The sequence below is a fragment of the Lithobates pipiens genome, unplaced genomic scaffold (assembly GCF_037356315.1).
Source record: "Lithobates pipiens isolate NorthernLeopardFrog02 unplaced genomic scaffold, aLitPip1_a1.2 Scaffold_18, whole genome shotgun sequence".
In the NCBI taxonomy this organism is placed as follows: domain Eukaryota; kingdom Metazoa; phylum Chordata; class Amphibia; order Anura; family Ranidae; genus Lithobates; species Lithobates pipiens.
The window spans coordinates 337,843,377-337,849,376 of NW_027507758.1; positions in this window are offsets into that span (position 1 = coordinate 337,843,377).

Genomic DNA, 6,000 nt, shown 5'->3' on the forward strand with positions numbered 1-6,000 from the left:
AAAAAAAAAAAAAAAATTCCAAAAGAACTACAACTTCAATACTCGCCATAAAACAAAAATATTAAATATATACAAGTCCCATGTTTTTAAAATCTTTCTGTGGATGACTGAAAGGTGGAAAAGTTCAGCCACTATGCAGGAATACTTCCAGATCTATCATGCAAGTGCAACACCACCACAGAATTGGCTACTCGCGAAGGTTAATCAGCGCTTGGTTTCAAATGAGGGAGCCTGAATCCCAGGGTCCAGAGGCGTGGCTCACGGGAGGTCACACAAATACCTCACCACCCATGGGTATAGGGAGTGGGTGCGGACGTTGGCAGCTGGACAATAGGGTGAGTCACACCTGCGATAGAATCCCAATGTATAAATAAAAATGAAGGACATACATTTTTAACGTATGAACACAAGGTGTATATACGGCATGAAACTATTATCATACCTATAATCTATGTATATAGAGGATAACCACACCTAGATGTTTAGGTATATCTATATGATAATTTGAGAAGAAAGAAAAGGGAGAAGGAAAACAACGCTCACAGACTCTTTCTGAGAAAATCCCAAAAAAATTAAAAATCCAAAGGTGAAAAAACCAATTAAAAAATGATAAATAAAAAAATGAATCAAAGAAAAGAGAAAAACGACAAAAACAGCAAAAATAGGTGAGAAAAAGGATCGCTGAATAGGAAGAGTGCCAGTGAGGAAGTGACTGTGTATGAAGCAACAAAGCTGTATGTATACTAAGGTGAATGAAAGACAAAGTGACAAGGTGCCTAAAAGGAGCCAGGTGTGTGTTGGTAAACGTGATGCTAACTTATGCATAAGAGAAAGAAAGGTGCTGGAGTGGTGAGAAAGTAGAAAAAAAAAAACGCCAAAGGTGGACATGCTAACCTAATTAGGTGAACAAACTCCATAGTAAAAATCGAGGCTATTACCTGAATGAATAAGATTGGTAAAAGGGTTCCCAAATGGGGAAGGGGGGGACTGTGACCAGAAACCCCGGGAAAGGTAACAGACGCAGTCATTGACTCAATTATATGGAGTCACCCAATCTATAATTTGATAAATAAATCAAAATATTATTCTACAGGAATTTCAAAGTGTTACATAAATATTGTAACTAGATAAATGCAGATCAGGAGGGAAAATGGCCAAGCATACCGTCCGAGAGCTAGAGGTTCCTGAGTCCTTCCTCATGTGATAATAGACAATGAGTGTTCACTTCCTGTTAGGGAGGGATACTTATATTAAACCCTGGGATTCCTCACAGGTGTGGGCCACCTGTCTAATGGCCGGTACTTGCCTCATTCCACATGGTCGCCTAATCAGGCAAGCCGTGTGTCGCCGCCCTGGCGTCCCGGAAGGTCGCAAAGCAGCTCCAAAATGACATTGTTTCCGTCGCAACTGCGTCACGTCAGTACGTCACGTGAGGTACGCGTCCCGAAGTGTCCAAGGATGCCGCCGGCAAGGGAATAAATGTCCCCCCCCCTGACTGGGCGGGAACAGCCCACCCATAAGACAAAGGGAGACATGTGGAGGGGCTTGTGTAAATAACCAAAGCCCCTGCTACCCTTGCCGGGGAGTCACGACAGAGCACCTACCTCCCCCAAAGCAGAAAAGGAAATGTATAATTCCTATAGGAGCCTGTAAAGTCTTGTACCCACAATCAGCTGTTTGCCAGAGCAAGGTCAGGCTCCTGCAGATAAGCCCTATAGCAGGGATATGCAATTAGCGGACCTCCAGCTGTTGCAGAACTACAATTCCCATGAGGCATGGCAAGACTGACAGCCACAAGCATGACACGCAGAGGCATGATGGGACTTGTAGTTTTGCAACAGCTGGAGGTCCGCTAATTGTTTATCCCTGCCCTATAGCATGGGTACTGAATTAAAATTCATGGAGGACTGGTCAGTAAAATTTACTTCCAGTGGGTGTTATGTTAGCGCTGTGACTTTTTTTGTACATTAGAGCCTTCTTTACATTATAGTCCCGCCTCCATATTATATACTCCTGTCCCTTTCATCACACACACTCCCTTTACTGTCCTATCTTGCTGGGAGGAATGGCAGGTCTGGACTAAGGGCGGGTTAATGATTGCTTGGACCGCTCCAGCTTGATGACTAATCACCTGCTTTTTAACTTGAAAAGTCCTGCCCTCTATCCAGATCTCCCACACCTCCTTTCTTGTGCCCTTCTTTGAGCATGGTAGTGGCAGCCGTGGATAGGGGAGTTGGTGGCCAGGAGAAGATGCACACAAATCGGAGCGCTATGTGAAAAATTACCACAAGATGGTACTGTAATGTCTCTATAACTGTTCTATGTGGTAAAGTCACACATTGATCATATGTGCAAATGCTCCAAAAATAAAACATTTGTAGCAATTCAAAAAATGGCATCAGGGTAAAATAATTAAACCGGTAAGCTTGCATAAGCCTGAATGGTGGGGGCTAAAATGTAAGATGTTGCATACCAACACATGGAAGAGGAAAATGCCAAGGAGGACAGTTTGGTGTATGATCCAACGGGCAATATGCCCAGGGGAGCTCCTGTGGGGGGGGGCTTCTCCCCTTTGTAAGGATGGCTAGGAGCAGCAATAGCTGGCCACCGGGCTGCAAGTGTCCTAACGGGAACTGCTGGAGGGCTGAGAGGAAGCCACAACCACTAAATCAAAATGATGCTTGGATGGCATGCTACCAGGTTACCATGGTAATGCATTTCATCTTCGTGCCCCTTTATAACAGCCATCAGCCTCCCCTGCTGTTTCTTGAAAATTATAAGCATTCTGCCACAGACACAGGTGGGGCTTGTAGTTTATTCATTCACAGAACACTGAATGAATTATGCTGCTGTGCAGGCGGAGCCCCACACAGCTGTGCCTTTTTTGAAAAGTGACAGTCTGTGCTGGGGAAAAGATTAAGGGGGAGAGGATTGTGCAGGTAAATATGGGTGTAATGTGTATCATGCTTCAAAAGGTGAACTTGGCCTTTAAAGAACAAAAAGGGATATATTGCAGTTAACCAATTCTTAGGTGTGTGGGCTGCATTCATTTTCTATTCTATTTTTTCCCCTTACTTTCACCTGGTGATCCTGCCTGTTATTTTTCAAACTTCTTTAACCAACCAAGCTGTTTAGCAAAAATAGCAATTGCAGGCTTGAGCTAAACCATTTACCACTGACGGGTGCTTAAAATGATCAGCTTTTATTCATTTATGAAAAAAACATTACTCCAAAAGGAAAGAAACTGTAACTGCCTATAAAGTAGAGTTCAGCTTTAATTTCTTAGTCAAGTCCCATCTATTTCAGGACTGTCAGTAGAGCAGTGGATGGTGCCAGTAATGCAGAGGTTTGTGTCAGTAGTTATTCATTTGTATATATATATATATATATATATATATTTTTTTTTTTTTTAATAATATTGAATTATTATTTTTTTATATATTTTTTTTACATTTTTTTATTTTTATTTATTTTTTTACTTTTAGAAACATTATTGGGTTGAACAGACCCATGATGTCTCTTGTTTGAAACAGAGAAAGGGAATGAGAACAGATTCCCCAGTCCCATTCTCGGCACTCTCAGCTTCCTTGGATAGTGAATGAAAGGGAAGTGCGCTGAGCAGTTTACTATCCTTCAGTTAAGTACGGACACATTAGCAATCGGTACCAATCACTCGCTGTGTTCATCCAGAAAAGAAGGGGCCAGTAGATGACAGTTATTGGCCCCTTACTTGCTCTCTATTGTTAATGGAACCCATGGGCAATTTTCCTCCCTGCAGCAGCTGAATGCCAGTGGGAGGGGGAGAAGAAGTGGGCATAGCTGCTGCTGGGTGGAAAATACAGCCCATTGGTTCCACTAAGTGATGCCCCTCCTCTCCAGGGGTCAGGCTTGGCAACCAAGGCATGCAAGCTACCTGTTGCCTACAATCAACAGGTTGCCGGCCCTTGATCTAAATCTACTTGTCTAGCACTACGCTCACCCCAGATTGGCAATGCTACTGTGCAAAGGTGGCCTTATTGTTCCTTCATCCAGATTGGAGACGCCCTAAGGCAGGCCTTATATTATACATTTTGTTTTTTTCAACCAGAGTTCATACCACATTTGATGTGGATGAGTGACTCCTTCCTGCTGTGCTATTGTATTCTGCCGGCAGGGACCTTTACCTGCAATCAGAGCATAATGATCAGCTATAGCTGGTGGCACTGATCATTCGGGAAAACCCAGCCAAGGTGGTTGTACATGGATCAAAATTCAGCCAGTCCCTGATGACCTGGCTGGATTTCCATCCTTGTATGGCTGGCTTAAGACAGGAAGTGTGTTTCTGGCTTGATCACCAGGTAAAAATAAATGAAAAAAAAAAAAACGAATGCAGCCACCACATTTAAAAGAGAATTACAGGGGGGGGCGGAGCCGGCAGCCGAAGGAGATGGCCGCGTGAGAGGAGAGCTCCTGAGACTCACGTCGGTTCCCGACTCTCAGAAACGACACACTTAGCACAACTGCACTCTCCGTTCACCCGGACTACACGGACACCCCACCGAGCGACATGGGGAAGCGCAAACCCTCCTCCGGTCCACGGAAACTCACTAATTATTTCCGCAACGTGGCGGCCTGCCCAGACAAAGATGGCGCCGAGAGGGAGCAGACGCGCTCGCCGTCCAGGCACAGCACACCGCTCAGCTCCTGTAGCGGTGAAGAGACCCGGGCCTCCCCCAGCGAACCCCCGAGCGGGAGTCCCCTTAAGATGAATCCTAAGACATCGCCATCGCATCAGTATGCAGGTGAGAGGGGACATGGGGATGTGTCAGCAGAATCTACAAGGGAATTCATTGAGTGTATTGACGATTACCCTGCAGTGGGACAGCCCCTATCTAATACAACACTGAAGGACATGTTGGTGTCCCTGAGGGGATCATTACATAAGGACATGATGTCGGTGCTCACTCGCATAAGGAGAGAAGTAGATGGCTTGGGGGATAGAGTGCAACACGTGGAGAGTAAAATGGGAGACTTTGCAGTGGCACATAATGAACTAGTGGATGCACACAATGAAGCTGAGGACGAACTGTTTAACATTAAAACCAAACTCGCGGACCTGGAAGACCGTTCCAGGAGGAACAATGTTAAGTTCAGAGGGGTGGATGAAAAGGTCCCCCCTGCGGAGCTGCGCAGCTTTATCCAAAAAAAAAAGCCGCACTTCTCCCTGATGTGCCTGCAGCAGACATAGTTGTGGACAGAGCACATAGGTTACCCAAGCCATCCTTCCTCCCTGAGAAAGTACCCAGGGATGTTATTGCCCGCATACACTTTTTTCATGTGAAGGAGGACCTCATGTTAATGGCCAGGAAAGACCCTACCCTACCGGCACCTTATACGGGCATTAAGTTGTTTGCTGATCTATCGAAATATACTATGCAGGCACGCAGCAAACTAGTCCCTCTCACCAAGTTGTTCAGAAATCATGGAGTGGTCTATTGTTGGGGCTTTCCTGTGAAACTCTTGGTTACTTGGAAAGGAAAGATCCACACTGTCATCAAAGTGGAGTCGGGTTTTCAACTAGCCGAAACCTGGGGGCTATTGCCAGCAGATCAGCCAGTGCCAGCGAAAAGTACCTCACCGCCGAAAATAGCCGCGCTTTGGGACACTACTCCTGAGTGATCCACACGTCTGCTCTAATTAGAGAGTGCACTAACATTATGCATCTATGCCGGGAACCCAGTGGCTCCTGTGAGCTATTACCCCCCAATTGATTCAGAAGTTTACATCACTGCTACTGTTCTTGTTTCTTTTTATATTCTTACCATGTTATTTTTTTGCTTTTGTTGCTCTTACCTTTTGTTTATAAGTTCCTGTGCTGACACCTTCAAACCCCTCTGCGAGCTCCGGAATCGACCACAACCTATGGAAGCTGACCTACGCATCTTCTGCTGGCGGACCGCTGAAGAGTTCATAGCTATCAGGTACTCAGTCTCACACCCCCTACCATATGCCTCTTAAGTT